Raw genomic sequence first — 25,857 nt, 5'->3', positions numbered from 1 at the left:
CTTTGCGTTTCTATCAGGAAGATGTAGGGCTCTCTGTAGGACTATATCTGTATCAGCTCAATTTGGTGAAAATGTATTGTTATGTGGAGCTTTATAGGCCTATGTGTGGCTATATCAAGCAATTTCAGGGCTGTAGAGTCTTGGCATGCGTGAAAAAAAAACTCTCTGACTATTTCTAACTTTTGACTGGTTTCTACCACGTTTATTCCAGACTCAATCGAAGCCTTGTTATGGGTGTTTGAATCCTCCAAACTGTGCTTAAACGCATTGTAGAACTGGAAATGAAGACAGGAGCTCAGTCACGATATCATTCATTATTTACTGGTCCGACCTTTTGTGACCTTCGGAAAACTTTGGACATCTTGGGTAGCCTCCGAGAAAAATGGAGCGTTGTCGACCATCTTCGGTTATCCGACTAATTCGGCAAATCGAGCACTGTCGAAGAAGTTAACCTTTGGAAATCCCTCTGGTTCAGCGAAAAGAGCATCTTCAGTAATCTCTGATAACCTCCGGGAAAATCGAACATTGTTGAACCTCTTCGGAAATCCGACTAATTCAGCCAATCGAACATCGTCGAAGAAAAGCCAATATTTGGAAATCCGACTAATTCGACGATTAGAACATCTTCGGTAACCTTCGGGTCGGTAACCTCCGCAAAAATCCGAGCAATTCGGAAAAATCGAGTACTCCCAAAGAAAACAATCTTCGGAAATTCGACTACATAATTCGGCACATGAAACATCGTCGGTAACCGCTAGGAAAATCGAACAGTGTCGAACATCTTGGGAAATCCACTATTTCGGCAAGCCGAGCTCTTTCGAGGCATGTGGAGAATATCTTCAGAATTCCGACTAGTTCGGAAAATCTCCCACCTTCTTGGTTTACACACTCAAGAGCCTGAAATGCAATGCCAGTCATCTCCCGCCCTTAGCTTATCCGCGGGCGATTAGACATTTTAAGCCAACCTTTTAGCATCTTAGAAGGCCCTGGGCTAGGGGCAGTTAGTCGGGACGACGCAATATTTTCGGGCGACCCAATATTTTCGGGCTAAAGTTTACTCCTTGATGTAAACTTTCGCCCGAAAGTAATCGCGTCGACTAACTGCCCGTGTCTCGGAAGATGACCTAACAGGTTCCACGCCTCTTGAGCCGACTGCACGAGAGGAAGACCAGCAGTTTCCTTCTCAAATTCAAGATGGCGGACGGTGAGTGCTGTCCTGCAACAAATGTGATAAAAATCGCTGTTTGCACAAAGGGAGTATTTATTCTTTTTTCTTTGAAGTAAAAATAGGCCGAAGTATAAGTCATTTTATGTTGTTTTCCCAGCTAACTCTACGGAAAAGGGCTGGAAGATGTGCCCGTCACGGTACTACCTTCTTGTCTGAAGGCTAAAGACAAATACTTAATGTTGTTTGCGTGCCTAGCGACATTGTTGGAACTGGCCTCTTTCTCTAGAGCTCTATTAGGCAAGTAAAGTAAAGGCGCTGACTGTAATTCTCAGTGAGTTACAATTTGTTTTTGTTCGTAGGTCAGTCGGAGCAAACTCTTGAAGAAGTGGTAAAATCTATCAAGCACGTGATTCTTGTTTTGTCCGGTGAAAGAGGAGTTGGTAAAAGTAGTGTTTACGACACAGATAGCATGGACTCTTTACAACAAAGGAAAGAAGGTAAGCTGAAATCTTTGCGTTCCGTTGACTTATGGTTTTACATTTCTGCATTTGCCCACATTAAGTCATTGATTCCTACGCTGGGGGAGGGGTTGGGGAGGGGAATCGATTTTCTACGTTTCAGATTGGTCCTGTTTTCGTGTTTTACGTTTGGGAGAGAGATTTGTTATCAGAATATTTACAGTATTGGCGACATGATGTGTGAACTGGTGAGACTCAGTTATGGTCACTTTGCCTTCCCCCCAGCACCTTCTCAGCCTTTCTCCGCTGTACCCCAGAGTCACCCCGGTGAAATTCTGTGGATCTGCCACTGGTAAGAGCTGTCTTGAAGATTTTACACAATAAATGGCTAATCTTTGTGTTATCTCCTTATCTTCCAGGTTGGCATACTGGATGTTGACTTGTATGGACCAAGTGATGATGAATGTAGAGGGAAAAGATATACACCAGTGTCCTGCTGCGTAAGTCACAATATGAAGGATCATCTTCTGAAGCCATTCCATGGGAGCCATTCACTTAATCATGCAGAAACTTTAATTTACTTTGTGTAACAGCACTCATACTTGTGTTTGATATGTGCATTACAGTGACAAAGAGTGTCTTTGAACTTTAGTGGCTCATTACAGAAGAATTCCTTATCTCCAGTGTGATAGCAAGAAACTGACTTGATGTTGATAACTTGATGACTTGATGACTTATTTGTTGATAACTTCATGTGTACTGACATGACAGTTACCGGTGTGCTTTTTTTTTTTTAGCAATGATCAGGTAGTTTCTATCGGATATGTGTTGCAGTGACCTGGATTGCCAGATTATTGATACATCTCCAGGTAAGACAAAAAATAAAATGTTATTTTCAGAGGCTTGTGATGTACTGATGTGTGAGGTACAGTGGCCCAGAGGTTATTGTCATACACTTTAGATCAATAGGTCTGGATTCAAGGCCTGTTCATGGGTCTTTGTACTGCGTTCTTAGGTGAGAGACTTGACTTGCAATGCCTCTCATCACATAGGAGGAGAAATGAATACCAACAAGTTGTTTGGCATCCTGAACTGCAAAACTGCAGGGATTATCCTGGGAGGTATCCAGCAATAGGCTAGCTCCCCATTAAGGAGACTGAGAGAGAGATACTGTAACAATACTTCATACTAGGAGACTGGAGTTGACCCCCCTTGATCGGAGCAGACATAAGTTCTTTATTTTTAACTTTGCTGATAATATAATAGTGCACATTCATTTTGCAGTATGCAGTGTAATCTTATCGTTATTGCTCTGTCCTAAGGTTGGTTTTGGTCAATTGAGAGACATCTAATGAGCACATTACAGTTGTAGAAAATCTGCTACATTGCAGTTGAGATTGAGAACTTCTTGTTGCTACCCCTCAGGTATGCATAAATTATAATTTATAAGAAACCTTCTATAGTTGCTGTCAATTAATAAGCCTTATTTGGATTCATGAGAGTTTACGTTTGCTGAATTTGTGTATCCTGACTAATACATTGTTGATTTAGTCTTAACAGCATTGAAGAAAGGCCAGCCTTTCACTTAGGCATTTAGCCTTTTAATTTAGTCAATCAATTCAGGTAAAATCGGCTCTAATCATTGTTTGGCCAAAACCTAACATTAGTTTAGTGTCAGTTAATTAGCAAAATTGGTCTCCAGTTTCGAAATTTTAACGCTCATTTTTTTCCCTTTGTTCTGAAAGAATATCAGTAGTTGTTCCTGGTATGGGATAATTCTCTATCTTCAATTGCTTAATAACAGAAACAGTTTTGCAAGAAATTTACAAATGTACCACAATGAACTATGTAATACTTAGCACTATGATGGATTTTTAAGTAACATTTCTGTTGTTCTTCAGGGTGTGGCAGTGTCTGACATCAGAAGAAAACTAATGTTGTGCAAGAAAACTAAAATCTAATCCTGGGAGTGGTGGAGAAGTGGATTTGTCTAACCTCATTGTAGTGTAAGTGTTAGCCTCCTATACAGATGCTCTTTGGAGGAAACGCCCAAGGGGGAGGGTACTGTACGGGTCCGCAAATGATCCCAGGACCGCAAATGATCCCGGACCGCAAATGATCCCCAAATTGGACCGCAAATGATCCCGGACCAGAAATGATCCCCATATTGGACCGCAAATGATCCCGATCAAAAAATAAGGAATGGCATGGATTTATATCAGAGGAAGGTGAGAACATGTACAAAAATAATGAACTAAAAAACATATTTTATCATTTTACAAAAAAATATTCCACTGTTGTTTTGTTCTTCAAAGGGTACAGATCGTTTTCGCTGTCACGCAATAAAAAAATAATAATAAATCGAAAACCAGCCAATGGAAAAAGCTAAGAAATTGTAATGTACGCTATAGAAGATAACTAAATAAGGCACTTCTCCAAGTTTTAAGCCTGTGTGTTTCCCCAAACTTCAGATATTCGTCGTAAATGTTTCCCAGAAATTTACACTGCCCAGTAAGAAAATGCCATGTTGGTGTACATCTGTGGTACACCAATGTGGCAGCTGGAATATAGTTTAAAATCTGGAACTTATTGTGGCTTTCTAGGCGACTGATTATCAGTACTAAACAAACAAGCAATAACATAAGCCCTTTTTCTAATGCTCTAACTTCTAAAAAGGCTCAAAATCATGAGATAAATATATATTTTTCAACAAACTTGATCGTAGCCTTGTGTCACGCAACCTCCATAACCCTGAAATTCAAAATGCTCTGGTTTCCAAACGAAGCACGCTAATTGTAAACAGATATAGGTATACTGCCTCTTATGCCTGATGAGGATAAAAACACGTCACGTGAAGACGATCTATTGAATTAGAAGTCTTAGAAAAATACATACTTGTAAACATTCTTGAAATCCCGGTGGCGATAGTATCAAACATCTATCAAACAGCTAATTGTCAAACGAAGCGCAAGCCTTGGCCTTGCTTGGTCATGCAGCTGAAGTTCATAATTATAGCTTGGAATTTTGGCTTCTTAGAATTCTCAAGTAGTTATTTCCGAGGAATTAAAGCCAAAATACGACCAAGGAAAAATTACAAAACAAATTTGTTCAAATTTCCAGTGCTACACACTCGGACCACTACCCGGGGACCACTAGGTGTTTTACAGAGTAATGAAGCGTTGTAGCCGGCGTTGTATGCTTGTAGGTCTACTCAGGTGCAGCGTCTTCATTAATAGTTGCTTCATGGTTAGATTTTAGTTTAAAACTTTAGACGAGTGGCATTAATGGCTGATAAAATGTGATTTAACTATAACACCGAATTATCAATGTTTAACAAAGGAGGATATGTAGCGTATGTTGCATTGATCATAATTTTACTGAGAATTGCAAAGAAATGCAAGCCAAGTCGTGTTTTGATGATTGAGTGGTGATATTCATAACATCGTAGTTAGCGACAAAATTTAGTCGAAAGTATGAAAAAAAGCAAGTTGTAAGCCATTATAATTATAAGATGGCTTTAATGAAAACATCGGTATTCACGTACACCAATTCCCTATTTACACCATCCCACCATCCATGCCATTCCTTATTTTTTGATCCAATATGGGGATCATTTCCGGTCCGGGATCATTTGCGGACCCGTACAGTACTCCCTTATATGGGCTATATAGGTTTGTGTCATGGGATGGGGCATGGTTTTTGAGGTTCTCAATCCTTAAATAGAGTATCATTTTTGCCCCTGTTGACATAAATTACATTCACTGTGTGGTCCTTAGACAGGGTACCTACCTAAATTGTGTCCACCAACATTGCAGTAGGTAAATGCCCAGCTAAATGGAAAATGTAACTTCTTCGCTTGATGCTTTTAAACTTCCAGTGTCACAGAAGTGAAATACAGTTGACCCGTTTGTGCCATTGATAGTTTTTGTTTTTTCCTTGAATTGGATGTCATTTTCCTCGGTTCAGGCCTTAAACAGGATATCAGTGTCTTTTGCTTTATCCTTAAATAGGGTCAAGGTTTTAAGGACCTTTTGCTGCACGCCTACAGTATCTGGAAGGAAACATCGCCTGACAAGTCCATCAAGAATTATGTATGGAGGAGACTGTTCCTTTATATGATATTAAAAATATTTAAATAATACACTATATGACTTGTTGTATTTTTGACTGTTATAGTGTACCTTCATCTTCTTCTTTCTTTTAGGAATGCCCAAATGTGTTTTTAAAAGGAGGAGGTGAAGCCTTGGCAAAGAGCTGCAATGTTTCATTTTTAGGTAAAAATACTTATTAACATCAGTGACTACACGGGAAGGGGGATAGAGGGGTTAGGGGCAATCAAGATCATGTTTCTTGGAAAATGGTGCTTTCACCATTTATTGCTACGAAAACAAAAACAAAGACAAGTGGGGAAGTATATTGTCTGGAAATGCAAAGGTCTTGTTTGCTGGAAGTTTAAGGAATGTCAACCAAATTCTTTGTTGTGTCAAACTTATCACATAGCAGAACAGATTGGTTGTGATGACATCTAGTCTAGGGGTCATTGCAAATTGCATAAAATTCTCACTGATGTGATGTGTTCAATTTGACATTGAAATCAGTCAGTTTCCGCAGAGGAGAGTTTTCTAGCTATATCTTGCTTTCAGATCTTGAAAGAATAATTTTTTCCTTTTTTGTAGGTTCTATCCCACTGGATCCCAGTCTAACACAATCCTTAGAAGATGGCCAAGCCTTTATTGACTTCTTTCCTAACTCACCAACACTAAATGCAGTAAATGTAATCACTTCCAAACTGTTACAAATGGAAAGCAATGGAGATCAGTGATTGAAGGAACAAGTACTTCTTTTTCAAAAAATGGTTAAGTATGTGGCATTTATACAGCTGGATAAATGTGACTGAGATGCCCAAGTGATGAACCACTGGTTTCTCCTTACAGTGCCAGTCTCTTATCAGTCGAACTAGTGATGAGAATTACAGCAATCATCAACTGGAAGATATCATCTTGCTGTACCAACAAAGTCTGAGAACTCTGATGTCTAGAGAAATGAAGGACAGTGAAGGAGAATTAACAGTTTGAACACAGTACTGAAAATGGTGAAGAACAGGAAGTCTGTTAAAATATACATACTCCTCTACAAAACTCGAAAAAAAACAAAATTTAAGCTTACCCTTCATATAATCAGTTCTCTAATTTTGCTCGCCCTGAGAAAGTCTTGATTTAGTTATTTTCTTATTTAGTTGAAAGACAACTTGGCTGGGCCCTTGCCCATTGAGCAAGTGACAATGAAAAGTAGCCTGCCTGGTAGCAAAATCTACTTGTCCTGGACAACTGGACAGCACTTTATTCAAACCCTGCTCTAGTCATTAAGGGAGAAAACATAGACAAATTTGGCTTCACCCCTCTATGGAAGCTTCTGCCACTCACTTAAACCAAGCATTGTATTGTTGTAAGAGCATATGAAGCCATTCACAATAGCCTCCTTCACAAAGTTTTACTTGTTAAAGTTAAAAAGTATGATTACTTAACAGCATCTTGATTTGGGAAAAGCTTCGTTTGAATTTTCCTTCGATACATAGTTACACAGTATGTGCGACTTCAAGACTTATTCTGTCTGTGACCTCTTCAGTTGGTTGCCAGTAAAGATTGGAATTTGGGATGAATTCATGTAACCATGCACGAAAAATATATTTTGATACAGAATAATAACAACTGACAATAATATAACCAGATAAAAACAATAATAATAAGATAGAAATAAACCAATAAATAAATAGATAAGTAGAAATAAAAATGAAAATTATTAGTTTAGCATGTGGTATCAAGATTTATATTTCATGTATGGTTACATGAGGTCACCTTGGATTTAAATCTGTTATGGGAACCAAGTTTAGAGGTCATAAACAAAACTACAGTTTTGTAGTTGTATCATTATATTAGTGTTACTGTGTGTTGAAATAAGTTTTGAATGCAGTTTTTCCCTATCAAGATGACTTTAAATGATTCTACTTAAGTGATTTTGGCAAGCAGACTGCTACAGAAATGATTTATAATCAGAAAAATAATTTGAATGAGGTCTTAATCCAGACCAGATAGTAGCCTGCAAACGCAGACGTTTTTCCGGCTGTCGTTTGTCTCCGCCGAAAATAACGTCTGCGAACCCGAGCCAGGAAAGGATTTCTGTGACGTAATGACTTTTGTTTCTCCTTGGCCAATCAGATTCCATGATAGAATGAAACTTGAGTGCTCCTCACAGGAAATACCTCGTGCAGTAGCTCTGGCGCTACTTGAGCTAAACTGTGATTGGCTTAAAATTCCTACGTCACAGAAATCATTTCCTGGCTCGGGTTCGCAGACGTTTTTTTCGATGGAGACAAGCGACAGCCGGAAATACGTCTGTGTTCGCAGGCTAACCAGATAGTTGCAAATCATAATTTTACATGGCCAATAACATACTGGTAACTAAGATTCTTTGTTCAGAAACTCATAAAATGTTGCAGCTGAAAGGCCAGTGAAAAAAATGGAAATAAATACAAGTGGTACTGCCTCAGTTAGCTGTATTCTATTTTGTGATTGCTAGAATTACATATTAACTAGTTGTTTTTCCAATGCGTCCTGGAAAGATGGAGTGAAAGAAGGGGCTGACAATGGGTTCACAAGAATAATCAAATCCATGCAGGCATCTCCATCATCGCTCTTGGCTGGCCTTTTCCCAACCTCATTCCCAGGATCTCTCATTTTCGGGGGGTGTGACGATCAGAGTCCCTGGAAACGAAGCTGAGAGCAAGCGTTAAAATCGCCTCCAGTGAGAGGTTACAGTGATAATGAAAACTGACTTGTAAAATAGACATTGATGTACGAACCAGGGAGGGGCTGTAATAGCTAGCTTTGTTACTACCTCGTGGACAGGAAGCTGGTCTATCACAGCGTTACTCCCTAAAATTTCGTTAGCTTTTTTAACGGTTGGACGGTTCTTATTTTTACACATGGGTGCAGAGAGACAATAAGAGGGTTCCTTAAATTTCAAGTCCTCAGACGAAATACGGGGCTCGCTCCAGGGGGGGGGGGGGGGGGGGAAGGATGAGAAAAAAATGGCCGTGCGAACCCCTGGGGACGAGAAGCACACCAAAGTAGGCCATCTTCCCCACGGTTTATTTACGGTTTCGCTCAACGGACTAAGCGAAAGAGGGACTACTCGTACTCTATAGTCGAGTAAAAGACTAGTAAAGCTTGCAAAGAAACGGATAGTCATTAGGTCCTGCGACACGTGTCCACACCACCGCCTTCCCCCCCCCCCCCCCGAAATAATAAGCCTAGACAAAGATGAAAGAGGCGTATTTCCAAATGAATAATATAATGCAAAGTCTCCTGGACTAATTGTGGACGCCTAACTAATAACTACTGTTTTTTAGAATCACTAAATCTTCTGTAAATATCACATTGTTATAACGTACCTTGACAACTCGTGCATTGCAAAAGACCGCAACCCTTAAAATCTATATAAGCTAGTAACGGCAAGCATTACTAACATTATATTCAGGAAAAGTTGACATGGAATCGATGAGTTGCCAATAGGACACAATTTTGTGTTTTTGATTTATCATCTACTATTTATTTGTTGATTATCGCCTAGGAGTACTGCCGAAACTCATGGACCAATTAGCTGATTGCATACTGATCAAGTGTTCTTTTGGGGTTATCTGACAACCCTGTGGGACTGTGGGGTGAAGTAGGGCAGGTAAGGGTTGTTTAAACTTCCCTCTTCCCGTAATCTTTACTGCCGGCATCTATCATATCCCTTCCTTGCAAACTTCTTTGTGCTTTTTCCAGTGTAAAATAAATCGTAATAATGCAAAGTATTTTCTCTATTCCTCCCAATCCCGGCTGCGTTAAAAAATCCCCGCACTCTATGTTCTCCCACTTCATGTAGAGTTCCAATCCCCATCTAGTACCTCAGGGTCCTAACCCTTACCGGGCTGGATACAAGCCGTCTTCCAAAGACTCCCAAGTAAAAACGGTGGACAGCATTTGCCTTAGCCTGTGTCACAGCCGCCTCTGCCGGGAAAAAAATTGGAGAGAGACTTCCTCCGATTTTTTTTCCGTGGAGAGGCGGCTGTGACACAGGCTACATTTGCCTTGGTCATCAGCGATAAGTCCCGGAAATAGCGTGAGTTTGGTTGGGTAGCCACCCTCTCAGATTTCCGTCTGTGTTTATTTCCTATGTTTGGGTAGTCTGTGTGCTTATTGCCCGTGTTTTCAACCAATCAGATCGAGTTTGCAAAATGTCCTTCTCCTCGGGGAGAGCTAAGTTCCAGAGTTGATGTCGGTGAAGCACCAAGCGAGGCGGAAGTTTGCAGCCGGCGTCTAGCCTTAACCGTTCTATTCCCAAAGGAAGGCACTTTACTGTCAGGTAATTGGTATTTTACGTTTGTCAGTATGCAACTTTTAATCTCTGTTATCTCGGCTGTTTTTTTTTCGAGGGTGTATTAGTTAGTAACGCTGGAAACTCGACCAATTTCGGCGAGCGGATGAAAATCTGCAGTGTAAGCGTAAAATGATCAATGTCTACGATTTCTTCTTCCATCGACGTTTTAAGAACTTTTCCAGCTTCATCTTCTAGCAAGGAACTTATAATACAAAGTTTACGAATTTAGTTGGCGATCGTCAGTCTGTAAGATTTTTATTATGGTGAATTTGAGATGAGGAGAGATGGGGCTAGATCAAGCGAAGTAGCATATTGAATTCGCTCCGTAATTAGTCTATTACACACCTGTAGACCTTTCCAGAGAGTTCTTTTTCATTCTAATTTTTACATGTACTATTGGCCATGTAGCGAAAATCTGTCGATACTACTGAAAAGAATGCGTCAAAATTAGTAATTTAGCGTAGTTTGTGAGTCTTTTCTTGAAAAATTGCAAAGTTATGCATCAGTCAATTCTAGCAGTGCCCATTCCCACTCCCCCCCCCCCCCCCCGGGCTAACCCCCGGGCATAAGCATTTTTTTTAAAAACAATGGGCAAATTCCCAGGGGTGGGGACACACAAGCAGTCTAAATGCCCCGAGGTGGGGACAAAGAAAGAGGGTAAATGCTCCACCCCTGAGATCGTCACCTTCCAATACCTCTGCAGTTTTTTTATCAATCAGTGAATAAAGGGTTCAACATTTCAGTATTTTAATGCAACAGTAAGACTTCAAGGACAACAGTACGTGCTAGTTGATTCTGATTATATATATTTCTTTATATTTTGTTTTTAACAGTTTGCTAGAGGATGGCGTGATGTTAAATATTTTGTTGTATAAAAGCCATTTGTTTTGAATATTTCGACTAGAATAACGACAATCCCGTTAACAATGTTTACAATAAAACAATTATCATTGTTTTAGAAATCTCACAACTTTAATATTTTATTTCAATACTTGATTATAAACAGTTCATTGAAGAAATACCTAAAATTGAGAAAACATATGTTTAAAAACATTTACAAGTTTCTCTAGTCCTTGACGGACAAGCCACTGTTCGACAAACGCCTCGTCTTTCCCGACTAACTCATCCATGGCACTTTCGAAAACACGTGTCAAATGCCCAGGGGGGCACCTTGGGGTATGCAAATGCCCAGCCCCCGGGCAGTGATAAAATTGCGAATGCCCTTCCCCTGGGACTGACAACGTGAGCAAATGCCCTGCGGTTGCCCTGGGGGGGGGGGGGGGGGATGGGCACTGCTGGAATTGACTGAAGCATTATAGCTTCGCACAATCATGAAATTTCAGAGATGCTTTGTGCGCTTGAATTAAATATGTTGGAAAGAAAAAGCAGAAATTTGTGAGGGGAGTTTGAATGAGTATGGAATTCCAAAGGCATGGAGCGGGGATGAACAGTTTGGAATTCTGAGGGCAAGGAGGGGCTATGTGCTTTGGAATTTCTCAAGGAAGGAGGGTTCAGATACTGATGCTGCCTGTGGTAGCAAGCCTGCAAATAACAGTCGGTCATCGGATAATTGTCCGGTAAACTTGAGGTTTTGACAGGTAAAAGCTTAACCTGGTTGGGCACTCTGACCGTGCATTTCTGCTAAATGAAAAATATCTTAACTGGAAATTTGTTGCCAAATATGGAACAAGTTATTTTATTATACTGCCTAACAATACTATGCAAAAAAGCTTTGTTATCAGTTTTGTTTTTCCATTTCTGAGAAATAATCTTGTGCAATACGTCGTCTCACGTCACATCAGCGCCACTATTCAGGCTACTTTTTAATTTACGCGTTTTGAGGCGGTGTCGTGAAAGATCGTGAAGCCCCATTTAGTCTGAATTACATTCGTCTGAAAAACTGCTAAAATATGAGGGCTTATTTTGTTACTCATTGTTTGTTATCTGCAAGTGTGGTGGGATTATTTGACCCAATTAAAATATTATTTAATATGCAAATTGGATACACGGCCCAAATTCTCATGTTTCGTTTATCTGAATGCAGTCGCTTTCACAAACCTCTAAAATGTAACCAAGTGTTATTGTAGTCCATATGATCAAAAATCAGTTTAATTTATAGCTCTTTAAAGTTGTGTTATGTGTGTGGTTCAATATAGCTAGAATTAGTTTCCGTCCCACAGAGATGTTTTTGTGAAAAACTTGACTGTACAAATTAGTGACGCTTTGTAGTCACGACCACTTCCAATTCAAATTCCATTTAATTATGTAATTTTTTTATTCAATTGGCCCTGAAAATTTTCAGGGGAAACTTGCCCTCAGAAAAAGTTGAAGAATTCATTTCAGCCAATTTTCACGTTTCTGAATGTTATTGAGAATTTTATACTCGTCTGACAAGCTGTCCACACGTGATTTTCCCATGGTTTACCTTAAATGTTGTGGGAAACTTGATATGCAGGAAAATACAGAATAAACATGTGATCGAGTGAGTGAAGGTAAACTAGGAGCGCAAACGTTTGTAAATTTGTCACTTTCCAGCAGGGAAAATAATACCTGACTTAATTTAAAGGTCCTCTTTGTAATGGTGGTATTGATTTTGCACTCAGTTGTCTTTACTTTTAAGCCATTCAAATTTGTAACCAACATTTTGACGAAGGGTCTACAATGACATACCAAAATGTCTCAAATGTCTCTTTTAATTTCTGACAACAAACAAAAAATTTTGTCTGACCAGACGTGCTTTTTGTCAGGTCAAAACTTGTCCTTGGCCTGACAAATGACCTGCTTATAGACAAAAATACTTTGCAGGCTTGTGGTAGGGTATGGATATTTTTTGGAATCACCCATTAAGTGATTAATTGTTTCAAACATCAAAAGATCATTGTCCCCGCTCTCCATCACTTTTACAATATCAATAATTGTAAGATCCCCTTCCCCAGATTGTGTGAAATCTCTTTCAGAATCAGGTGAATCCAAACCAGTTTACAATCAAGGACTCTTTCAGCTTTGTGGACTGGGTTAAGTCTCGTAATCATAACAATCAAATTATGTGTTCCTTTGATGTGTGTTCCTTGTTCACTAATGTACTGCTTGATGAAACAGTTCAAATTTGTCTCAATAAGTTGTACTCTCTCCCTGAGCCTCCAAGATTACACTTTCTCCTTGTTTGACAATAAGGACAAAGCTACAAGTTTTCTACATTACCTCAACAACAGGCATCCCAATATCAAATTTACTATAGAACTCGAAGAAAACCAAGAGATCCCATTCTTAGATGTCCTCATCAAATGCCATCAAAATGCCTTCTCTACAACAGTACACCGAAAAAAGACCTTCACAGGTCTTTACACCAAGTGGGATTCTTTCACACCAAGAAAGTACAAAATCAATCTGATCCACACCCTCACTTATTGCTGTTTTCGCATCTGTTCAACATTTTCTTCATTACAGGCTGCTCTCTCTGATCTAAAGAAAACACTGCTTCTAAATGGTTACCTGAAAGGCATAATTTCCTTCAACATGAATGATGTCTTAGACAAGCATAGGAACAGACCTTCCAAAACTGTTACCACGGTTCCCAAGAGAGATGTAATCCTTGTGCTTCCTTATTTAGGTTTCCGAAGCAAAGTTTTTAAACGCCGTCTTAAATCTTGTGTTAATAAATTTTTTGGTTTCGTTAATCTTAGGTTGATTTTTCAGAAAGATCGTTTAAATCGCTCACAAAAATCTAAAGTCGTATACAAAGCCAGCTGCTGGGATTGTGACGCTTTCTATATCAGCAAAACAAAGCAAGGACTGCATGACAGAAAGATCGAGCATTTTAAAACCCTTACGCAAGTGGGTCACACTTCCACTGTTGCTGATTATGCAATCTCCACCGACCATAATATCAAATGGGACCATTTCAAGGTCTTAGCTAGTGGACGATGTGATTTACATTGTAAAATAAAAGAAACATTGTTTATAAGAGACTTAAAACCAACACTTAATGACAATGCTAGCAGTGAAAAGCTGACACTTTATTAGCTATCACCTTTTGTTTTCGTTATTGCTTAGTTAGTTACCAGTACCTCGCTTAATTAATTGTATTTTTAAGTTTTAAATCTTTCATTTTTTTGTAACTGCCACTTCTAAAGATGCGTGCTGCAGCATGCAAAACGTCAAGAAAATTTTAGATTGTTGTTCCAAACCATGCGTAGTTCATGTGTTATGTTTGTTGCCGCTGTTTGCATTTTATTTCTTATTAAATTGAAATGGCCAAAGAACAAGAGTGTTCAAGTGAATCCAGTTGGCTATTTGCTGAATAATATTCAATTTGGATCCTGATTTCTTTGCAAATAATTATACGATCTTTCTTCGTCAGGTACTGCTCACCGATTAAATAAACCTGCTTCCTGTTGCAACATTTCCGACCTGATGTAGTTGCAGAAGATGATGCATGCAATAGCGTGAGGTAAGAATTTTGCTGTCAGGTACTAACTGCTCAATATCAAGCATACATCATGTATATCAGTGTGATTTCATGTGCACTTGTGCTATATGGTAAAACTTTCACAACATTTACAGTTATCCATTAGTTATTTCCAGCCCTGGCTATATTTGGTGATTTAACCAGGGAAACATTCAACAGGTCACATTTACTCAAAATAGGTGACATGCAATTTCCATGCATCTTCCCTCCTCCCCTCCCCCAAAGTGGGTTATTCACCCCCTCCCTTCCCTGATAGAGAGCATGCTGGAAATACTTGCAGAAGGGACCTAAGGACCCTGGAGATCAGGGAGGGAGGAGGAGGGAGCAGAAATGTTTTTAATTTGCGGGTAATTTTTCACTAAACTGGTAGCCTCGATGTTTTTAGATTTGGAGATGAAGCTTTTTTATTTTCAAAATATTAATTTGTGATAGTTCCTTCACATTAAAATTATATATACATGTACTTGTATGACCATCTTATGACCTTTGTGACAAAGCTAAACTTTTCGTTCTCAGCCTCGTATCAAGACTGTGACTGCCCTATCCTGCCCTTCTTAGAAAGTGTTCCACTTTAAATTACTAATCTCACATCACTGTTGGTTTTTTTTTTTTTTTTCTCAGAGAACATTTTCTATAAATGTCTTGTGCAACACCATCATTTCCTTCAACCAAACAAGCAAATAACTACGAACGGCTGTGTCGCCTTCTGGTTGATGTTGGATGGCAGGTTCTAAGAGAGACATTTGAGAGAGTACGTCCATCTGGAAGCCTTCACTCAGTGTTGGCTGATCCTCAGATTCATGCTCAATTAAAATCACTTCAAAAGAAAAGGGTTCTAAGTACCCCACAGTGGAGGAAACTATATCCTGTCATCAAATCTTCAGTTTTATCAACAAACTTTGACTCCACCTTACTGGTAATTCTACTAAGGAATATTTGTGGTCTGGTCCCTCCTGCCACTGGCTGGCGTAGCTGTCCTCTGGTGACAGACACAACTCCTTCGGCTGACACTGCTCGCATCCAGTTTTACAGAAACACAGTTTACAGTCACGCCAGTAATGCCTCAGTTAATGATGCAGCATTTAGTAGCTACTGGAAGGAAATCAAAGATACCTTGGTTCGACTGGGAGGAGCATGCTACCGAGATGCTATTGATGATTTTGAAAATGAAATCATGGGCCCTGAATTTGAGGGACACTACCAGGAGCTACTCAAACAGTGGGTGGAGGACGACAACAGCATTGAGGACAAATTAGAAGAAGATGACAGAGGTAAAAAGCAGAGCAAGCTACAAGACTCAGAGGAATCGATTGTCAGTTCTGAAAGGAAAACAGGAATTGACGGTTGGTGACTTCTTTTTTATTTTAAAGTTTAAATGCTATGAACTAAATGTATAAAAATAATTTTCTCTATCAGTCCTTGTTATTTACTTATACCTATTTTACAGTGCGCCAATGAGAACACTACTTGAGTACTAAAGAGAGTGATCGTTTTCGCGAATAAACCATCAATGTTGAAGAATACAAACAATGAATCTCAACAAAATAGAAATCACAACAAAGTGCAAGTGCAAAATTATTTTTCAAGCTAAATTTTTTGAGCGAGATTTATAATTATAATAATTGGCAATCAAGGACTGAATCTGTGGGAGTGTATATAATGCAGAGGAGTCAATGTTTTCACTATAAACAGACTGTTACTTGCCATCATTAGAAGCTACCAGTCCATTGTTCTCAGTTTACGTTTTGATTGGTTAGTTTTCTTCTAGCTGCCTGGTTTAAGTATTCGCACCGTAAATAATAATTATGGGTCATGACTCCACTGTCCTTCCTGCCATTACCTGTTTTAGCAACAACACCGCTAAAATGGCAGCAAGTCATTTTATGGTGTCCGTTTTCTAAGAATTCGTGTAGAAAAAGCAGCTGGTCTGGTAAAATAAAGGAGGCAAATTTGTCTTGCACTCTAGTTTCATTGAAGTTTTCAGGATTAGAAAATATAAAATGCCCAAAGGAAATTGGAGATTTTAAATTTTGAAGAGAAATCTGTGTAACCACCCATTTGGATTTGCTTTCACTGATTTATTCCTTTGTCCACAATTTTATTTATCCACCGTCCATTCCTATGACATAGTTGAACCTCCACTAAAAGACAACTCACCAAGGTGGACACAGCCACACAGAAACACTGCATTTTTAACCTCCCATAAGCAGAAACCTCTCTTAAGCAGACACTTTTTCTGGTCCTGAGAGTGTCTACTTAGGGAGTTAAAGGGTAAAGGTTAAGTTTGCATTCCAGGGAAGTGGCCCATCAGGCCAGCACTTACCTCCAGTTTCTGTAGCATGAACTTTGGAGCAGCTAGGAGTATTTCTGCTCCCCCCTGGATGGGATGCTAGTCCATCAGAGGGTTACCCCCAGTGTTAAATTTGCCAGTACCCATTTATACACCTGGGTGGAGAGAGGCACTGCGAGTATAGTGTCTTGCCCAAGAACACAATGCAATGACCCCCGCCAGCGCTTGAACCTGCACTGCTTGATCCGGAGATGAGCACACTAAACCTCACGCCACCACACCTCCCACCAGAGGTTTGACTGTAATTTTTGAACACTACATGCATTGTATATGGTCTTGTAAACGACTCGTACATGTACATAACATGATAGCTGGTTCTTTTTTATAAATCACGTGTGTAAGATACATCTAGTATGTATAATATATTTTAATTTAGCAAATGTTAGCGAAGGCAGTTATTGCACATCTCATGTATCTCTGTGGTCTAAGGCTCAAGGACTTTTGCTTCTGCCCTTAATGTTAATAGTTTTAAAGTTCAGGACATTTGTTCTGAATAATATATCATGTTTACTAATAAATTGTTATTTGTTTAATGCATTCTTTTAGAGACAGAAACAGGAAGTTTGGAAGTTTGTCCGCCACAGCTCAATGTGAAGATTCCAAAGATGAGTGATCTTCCATGTAACACAAGCCCTTGGACCATCGTGGAACTCCCGATCGACATCCTGTTAATGACGGTGGAGGATGATGAGTTCTTAAGCTGTTTTTCCTATCTGGAGAAACCTTTTAAGAGTTACGACAAAAACATTGGCTATGTATACTTTGGATCCATTGGTAGTGAGCATGGAAAGAAAAGGAAGATCGCATTAGTGAAGTGCTCCAAAGGTTCAGCTGATCCTGGAAGTTCTTTATCTGTTGTAAAAGATGCAGTCAGGGTGCTGAGACCCAGAGCTGTATTTTCTGTTGGCGCTTGCAGTGGTTTGAATTGTGAAAAGTCCAAACTAGGAGATGTAGTTGTGTCTTCAAAGTTAATAACACCTTCGTACAAAACTCCCCCAGGCAGAGATATTGGCAACCTCATCAGACATATTGCTGATGGATGGAAGGCGCCTTTAGTAAAGCCAGATGAGCAGGAAGTGAGAGTACACTGTGATGGGGTGGTACTGAGTATCCAAATGTCCGACAGTGGTGGATGGCCACATGAAGAGATTATTAAGCGATATCCTGAAGCAACAGCAGTTGAGATGGAAGGGGGAGGTAAGAAGTTTAATCATTTGTTAGACAGATGTTTTAATTTTTTTTACTCTAGTGTAAAATGTCCTTTTGTTTCAATACTGTAAATTTCCAAACGTAACAACCCCCTGGTAGAAGCGACCCCCCGAAAGTAACAAAAAAAAATTCTGGTCACTAATAATTCCAGAAAGTAGGCACTAGCGACCACTCAAAAGAAACAACTCCTCCCTCGTAATTAACGAACCTTCCATCACAACGCCCCACCCAGGCTAACATAACAGTGCCTCATTGAGTAGAAACAGTTTTACAGTATCTGACTAGCTTTCCTGGTCTGAGTCTGATTCAGAGAAAAGTTTGATTTCCTCCACAATGGCTGATTCCCCACAAGGTAATCCAGTAAACCTTCAGTGTTTATTTCAACTGTTTTTACAAATTTCTGCCTTTTATTTGGTGAAAAGAGCTCACTCAAGCCAACTTTACCATGTGTGTAACCTTTTTTTGCTCCCCAAAAGTAAGCAAGTAACGAGCCCCAGAGATTGTTAATTCCAAAAGTAATGAGGGTCCTTACTTTTGAGAGTTGTCTGTATGAAAGGATGAAATAATGACACATGTAAGAGTTTACCCCACACGAGGAAAACAATCTATTAAATAACTATGATTCATTTTATTGTGAATTGTATAATTAGCTGCTGGATCTTTAAAGTCTAACAAAAACCTGTTGGTACTTTGCTTTGGAATCCGAGTTCTCTCTCATTTGATCTTTGGTAGAGGAAACCTTTCTGCAATGGCTACACATGTACTTAACCTCCAAACAAACAGGATGGTCCAATTGTATTTATTTAGTATGTATTTTCTTACTGATTTTCTTGACTGTAAATTGAAATAAAGTCTATAAATTTAAAAAGTGTGTACAATTCAATCTAGAAACTAAGGGCAAAGGGCCTTTCCATGGGATGTGCCACAGCAAATTCCCATTTATTCATTTTTTATATAATAATCAAATCAATGCGCATGCTCTGATTGGTCAATCAGCTATGGTTTATTGTGCCAGTTAACTCATGGGAATTTCGCATGTCTTCTGAATTATTATATAAAAGCAATAGACTACAAGTTTCTATGGTTTATAGGCTGATAAACCACTTGGGATGTTGGAAGAACACTTGAAGAGTTCATAAATCACTCGCCTGCAGCTCGTGATTTATAAATTCTTCTCGTGTTCTTCCAACATCCTGCATGGTTTATCAGCCTATAAACAATAAAAACCTGTGGTCTATCGTTTAAATTCACAATCAAATATTCTGATTTTCCAGGTGTTTTTGCAGCAGCTCATGATCTTAAGACAGAGTGGGTTGTGGTCAAAGGCATCAAAGACTATGCAGATGGCAGTCAATCTTCAAATGACGAGTGGGGAACTTTTGCAAGTGTAATGGCTGCTTCTGTTGTGGCAAACATTCTAAGTGATGCTGTCATATTTGAAGATTGGCCCCATTATACTCCAGGTAATGCCTCTTTTGCCATTCCTTCTCTGTCGTCATTACATCTTAACAAGCCAATTTTTTTTTGGTTTTTGTTAAAACATACTTAGCTGTTAACTAATTAGTTAATGGTAACAACGAGTTTTTAGTGTGAAACCACAGGCAAGGTATGGTGTCAGCTAATCCACAAGCTGATCGAAAAATATTTTTAGTCAATTTTATGCCAAGGTAGTCTTCAGGTAAATCTCAATGTTCTTTGTCAGGATTTGCCGTTGGACGATTCCCATGGAAATGGCCGTAGGGCGTGTATTTGTTTTTGAAAACCAACAAATGCGGTATTTTTTGTTTTCGAAAGATAATAAAACGCTTACTAACTAAGCTTGCTTGAGCAGCACTGGCGAATACTGGCCTTTGCTCGTTTTCGTAAAATCTTTGGCTGTTATCACCCAGCACAGCCCTCGTGCTCGATTAGTAAGACGTAGTTTATCCTAGTAACTGATTATTTAGACTGGCTACTATTTGATAATTATTATTAATAATTGTTTGGTTTGATTATTTGTTGTAGATGCAAATGGATCAGAGACTCCAGGTAAGAATTAAATAGTTGAAATAATTGAAACGTGGTCTCTACCAGGTTTATACCAGCTGGGTTTATATTTAAATTCAGCTGATCTATTTTTTGCAGGATAAATAAAGTGCTTATTATTGTTATTATTAACTGACGGATGGTTAGGCTAGACTGGTACGTCAACTCACGGAAAAACAATATTTTGACAGATATAAACGTAAATTATAACATTCGATTTGCACATATACTAGATCATTGATTAAAGGAAGGGCAAAACAGAAGAAAATTCTCCAAATATTGACATCATAATTTAGCAATATTCTTCGGTTTGTGACACAAAAAGTACGATCATTAAGGGCATAGAATGTCAGCAAGTTTAAGATAAATTATGAGAAATTGATGAGAAATGAGTTTAGGATTAACTTAAGCTTCTCATCTTTGAGCTTTGAGCTTGCTCTTACAATGTTTGTCACAATAGCTGAAGACTTCAAGTCTAGTTTTGAATTCTGAATTAATTCTTGAATTACTTGTTCATGATGCCATTTTATTTTGAAATATAGTTGTGAGTGCTTACACAAGAGCTTTAAAAACATCTGTAAAAAGTCTAACAGAGTTCCAGCCCAAACTCATGGCCTCTGCAACCATTTCTAATGTCAGAACTGACGACATATTTACGAATGTTCTCATACAACATGGTAGAAAGGCCCTCAATAAAGAAGACATGGGATCAACTAGAAGTGACCAGCTGCATTATTTTGGGCAAGTGAGTGGTACTCGAGTAGAACACTGTGAAGAAATATTCATTGGCACTACCAATGATGAACGAAGCTCTAAACGTATTCTTCTTACTGGGAAAGCAGGGATTGGAAAGACTCTGTTTTGTCAAAAGCTCGTGAGAGATTGGGCTGACGATAAGCTATTTCAGTCACAATCCCATTTTAAATTTGTGTACTTGCTGACATTCCGTCAACTGAATCTCCTTGAAAATGACCAGTTGTCTTTGCAAGAACTCTTAAATTGCTCTACAGTATTGGATGATAGCTCAAACATTGACGACCCGTTGTTTGAGTACATTGTGAATCACTCTGAAGACGTTTTAATCATCATTGATGGGTATGACGAGTATTCGCAACAAGATTACATTATTGGTGAATTGGAAAAACAGTACCGAAATAGTGCTAAAGAGAAAATGCCTGTCGCCGCACTGTGTACTAAACTCGTCAAAGAAAAGCTATTAAGAGACTCTGTTGTTATGATCACATCAAGGTCTGATGAATCTGATAAGATGGGAGGGATTCCCTTTGACCGGTACGTGGAAATTGCAGGGTTTTCTCCAGAACAGGTTCAAGAGTTCATTAAAAAGTATTTCAGAGAAAGCGACACCATGAAGAACGCCGTTCTCGATCATGTCATGAAGAATGAAAATCTTGTTACCTGCGCTCACATCCCTATGCTGTGCTTTCTGATGTGTTTCTATATGGATTATGCCCTTCAAACATCAAAGAGCACTGATGATCTCCCTGTGTCAACAACTGACCTTTATTCTGAAGTTGTGAAGATTTTTGAACTAAAACATAATGCCGCGTCAGAATTTAAGACGAAAGAAATTCCTGAGAAATTCAAGGGTTCGCTTCTCGTCGAAAATACGTTGGATATATTGTCAGAGTTTGCAGCAAAATTGCTTTTGCAGGAACAGCCAATTTTTGAAGAAAGAGACCTGGAAGAAAAGTTTCGTTCGGAAGAAATCGAAAAACTGAAGGGAAGCGGACTCCTCCACTGTGGTCCGCCTTTCAGGAAATCTGCCTTTGAAACCACGAAATACTTAAGTTTTACGCATATGACCTTACATGAATTTTTGGCTGCTCGTTGGTTTGTAGTGACAAATGTAATTCCAGACGATGTTTCCGAAATGGTTCTGCAGTTCATGGCTGGTATTTTGTCGAAGAAAAAGAATGGTGAACCAATGGAAAAATTGCTAGAAAGTATTTCATCTTCATCCAGCAGTGACCACCTTCTGTTGAGAGCAACGTGCCTCAGTGAATATCAAGACAAAGAATTTGCTAAAAAAAAGTCATTAAGAATCATCCCCATCACTACTCTAAGCGCCGTAAATTGGAATTTCTCAGTATAACTGATGTGGACTGTATGGCAATATCATTTTTGCTAGATGTCTTTAGTGCATTGAATGAAGAGGAAGCTACTACAGCACAACATCAAAGATCTGAACAGTCCTTTACTGTTAACAGGTTGGAGGTATTTAACTCATCTCTAACACTGTCTGGAATAAAACACCTCTGTGAATCACTAGAGAAAGAATACTGTCCTATTACCGAACTAAATATTTCCTATGTTCGATTGACTGACCAATGTGTTGATTGCATTAGTGGATTAGTATGTAGTAAATTGACACAACTACTTCTGAATGATAATGAGATCACCGATGCCGGTGTTACCAGTCTGTGTGACGCCTTAACGCATCCAAGCTGTAAAGTAACCACATTCTATCTGAGTGGTAATCAAATCACCGATACTGGTGTTACCAGTCTGTGTGTCGCCCTAACGCATCCAAGCTGTAAAGTAATCACACTAGATCTGAGCGGTAATCAGATCACCGATACTGGTGTTACCAGTCTGTGTGACGCCTTAACGCATCCAAGCTGTAAAGTAACAACACTAGATCTGAGTCGGAGCCAGATCATTGATACCTATGTTACTAGTCTGTGTGACGCCTTGACGCATCCAAGCTGTAAAGTAACTGCACTAGATCTGAGTCATAGTCAGATCACTGATACCAGTGTTACCAGTCTGTGTGACGCCTTGACGCATCCAAGCTGTAAAGTAACCACACTATATCTGAGTCGTAATCAAATCACCGATAGCGGTGTTACCAGTCTGTGTGAAGCAGTACAGCACGACAACTGTAAACTAGTCACACTACACCTGGCGGGGAATAGTGGTATAAGTGAGGGAAGTAAGCAATCTCTCAGATATGTGGTTGAACAGCGCAGTCCAGGGTTTGAACTTAAAATATAATTGGCTACAAGAAAGCATAAGAAGTATCAATATCTAGAATTCTCCTGTACATATAGTCAATTTTCTGAGTTAAGGGAAAGAATTTTTTTTGACTTAATGCTAAAGTTGTGTAAATAGATTAGAGTGATATGAAGTTTATAAATAAGAAAACTCGTAATTCCTGAAGTGTTAAGCAGGAAAAGGGCTACATTTTTGTTAAGTTTTGTAAATAAACGTTTAGATTGTGTAGAGACTGGCGTTGTTTGATTTGCCGTTTATCCGAGAGGAGGAGAATTTTTGTGTATTTGGGGATTCCACAAGGACGCGAAGATGTTACGCGTTCTTTCCCGTCACGCGTGAATTGCGAGTCATATTCGACACGCGCGTGGTTGTCCGCGAAATTAAACGTTGGCTGCGTGTAGAGGTATTTCCCACCAAAACGTCGACTTGTTCCTGGTTATTTGCAGCACGCGTTGAAAACGAACTCCAAGAGATACCACGTTATGAGGCAACTGAAAAATGTGAAATTAACCCCAGGGAAACCCCAGCAAGGTATGATGAGCGCCCCTTGGTAGCAGTGCTTTACAGTCGCTCCATTTCCTCTATTTTCCTGACGGTCGGTAAAAGGAAGCTTAATTTTTAAAGTTGCCTTGTATTATGGTTTGTTGTTGTATGGTCTGTTGCGCTTACCCCTGGGGTGGTGGAACTCCTACATTAAAAGGAGGCGGGTGCTCGTCGGAAATTTTGAAAAGATCGTGGGAAATGTGACATCAAGCCTTCTCTTTTCAAGGTTTGATTTTAACAATCGATCAGTGACTTTGTTTATTAGAACTACTCTACTATACTCTGATAAAACGTGGGTTTTCGACCAATCAGAGCGCGCGCAGGGTTCTATCTATTTAACTGCATTCTAATGGCTGATAGTATACGAGTAGCTCAGCTAATCAGATTGCAGCATTTGCATTAGTATACTAGTAGAATTCTACTAATTTACATTAGTATAAATCTACTAGCGTTCTATCACGAATGCCGTTCTCTGATTGGCTACGCTACTCACTATCTATTCTGTGATAGATAGTGAGTAGCGTAGCAGTGTGCGCTTGTTAACAAAATGACGGCCGCTTGGCGTTTTCGAAGTGTCTGCGAAGAGTATTTAGATAAAGTTTTGAACGACTAGTAGATTTACACTAAAACAATTAGGTTTTTCGCTTTCGATTTCTATCCGTGATGGTTGACTCGGGCTGCGCCCTTGTCGACTGTCACGCGACAGAAATCTCGAGCTCATAATCTAATAGTTTAATATAAAATATCCTCACGTCATGAATTCTTAGCAAGTAAACGAGATCTGATTTGAAGCGATAACGGATTGTACTGTACAACCCAGCACTGCTTGACTGAATGCCGAACTAAGTATCTCAAGTCAAGTTTTATGGAAATCCAAAGTTTAGATTCCTGTTCTTCTTGCTGCAAAACGGACGAGCCACAGCCTCTGCGTCAATGGGTGTGTCCTTGTGCGCGTACATTAGAGCAAGGGCCGAGTCGCTTTGTCCTCATGGTTCCCCGTAGGTAAGTCTTGACTCTATGCATCGGGCTAAAACTGCGCTCAGGAGTTACAGTTGACACAGGCATCGTGAGAAGGATCGTGAGGATGGTGTTAACGTTTCGATAAGGGACCGTTCATTTTTTATAAGGTAGGGGGGGCTGGTGGGATTTGGGGGGGGCCATGCGAAAAAAAATGGCTTTCGAGGGGGGGCCATCCCAAAAAAATAAGGGAAAAAGGGGGGGTCACGTGAAATATTTTAGTAAAACTTTAAAATGGCATAATGTCTGAATATCAAAAAAATTGCTATAGAATAAACATAGAAGGCAGGATACAAATTTATTACAAACTTTTCTGCTTTAAAAAAACGTTTGGCGACAAAAAGCATTTGTAGATACTGAAGCAAAGTATTTAACGCTGTTATTTTGGAATGCAACTTTCACTGGCACTCATCTTCATCTTCGCTGTCGTCGAGTTCTTCGTCGCCGCTTGTGCTGCTATGGGAGTCTCTTTCACCAATGCTGCAAGAAGCAGCAATGCTTTCTGTCAGAGTGTACTCTTCAGGGTACATGAAGGTGTAAACACAATCTCTGACTTCCTGCTCAAGGTTGGTGGTGATTCTGCTTCTTGCAACATTGGTGAAATAATTCCCTTCCAAGAGCTGTGCTACGTATGGCCCATCTCTTCTAAATAACGACGTGGCAACATCCTCAACCTTAATACACTCTTCCGGGACGGCCGCTCTAGGAGGGTACACAAGGCATTGTGGAAGATCATTTCCTAGCGGGTTTCCAACACAGATTCCATAAACTCGTTGGACGTTGTTTTCAGTCCGCTTCCTCTTTCTTTCATTTGACTTTCTGCGGTTTTCTTTTTTCCTTCTCCTTTTGTTGATGTGCTGTTTGAGTATGCCCTTGAATATGCTGTTATAATTGCTCTTCTTATTTTCTAGTGCTTCCATGTCCTGCGTGACCTTCGTCAACTTAGCTTCTATACATTTGATCTGTTTTACATTAAAACTGTGGGCAAATTCTTCGCCCTGCTTTAAAGCAAGCCCATTGGACTGAAAGAGTGTGGAATCGTGTTCCTTTACATCTTTCAATTTGACATTCAACTTTTCCACCATTGCTCTGTGTTCTTTGATGGAGAAGTTCAGTCTTCTTCCATCACTGGGTTTCAACTGGTACCCTGGCATGGAAAACTCACTCGCCCTTTCTGAACAGC

At 39.5% G+C, this 25,857-nt stretch overlaps 1 long non-coding RNA gene and 1 pseudogene across 2 annotated transcripts; both read left to right on the top strand.

Annotated features, from left to right (window-relative positions):
* Positions 1-764: 764 nt before the first annotated feature.
* On the top strand, positions 765-8,172 carry LOC149109808 (uncharacterized). Its single transcript, XR_016208257.1, has 8 exons — positions 765-1,204; positions 1,528-1,665; positions 2,046-2,126; positions 2,424-2,495; positions 2,949-3,051; positions 3,528-3,632; positions 5,831-5,900; positions 6,303-8,172. It is a non-coding gene; the product is annotated as an uncharacterized LOC149109808 (long non-coding RNA).
* A 1,670-nt stretch (positions 8,173-9,842) lies between these two features.
* Positions 9,843-23,344, top strand: LOC149109807 (uncharacterized; annotated as a pseudogene). Its single transcript, XR_016208253.1, has 7 exons — positions 9,843-10,032; positions 14,408-14,497; positions 15,137-15,858; positions 17,412-18,062; positions 19,349-19,537; positions 20,079-20,102; positions 20,642-23,344. The product of XR_016208253.1 is annotated as an uncharacterized LOC149109807 (transcript).
* The last annotated feature ends 2,513 nt before the right edge of the window (positions 23,345-25,857 follow it).

This window comes from Orbicella faveolata, unplaced genomic scaffold (genome assembly GCF_042242905.1).
Source record: "Orbicella faveolata isolate gen_17 unplaced genomic scaffold, um_ofav_v1 contig_25, whole genome shotgun sequence".
In the NCBI taxonomy this organism is placed as follows: Eukaryota; Metazoa; Cnidaria; class Anthozoa; order Scleractinia; family Merulinidae; genus Orbicella; species Orbicella faveolata.
This window is presented reverse-complemented; position numbering and strand designations above follow the sequence as displayed.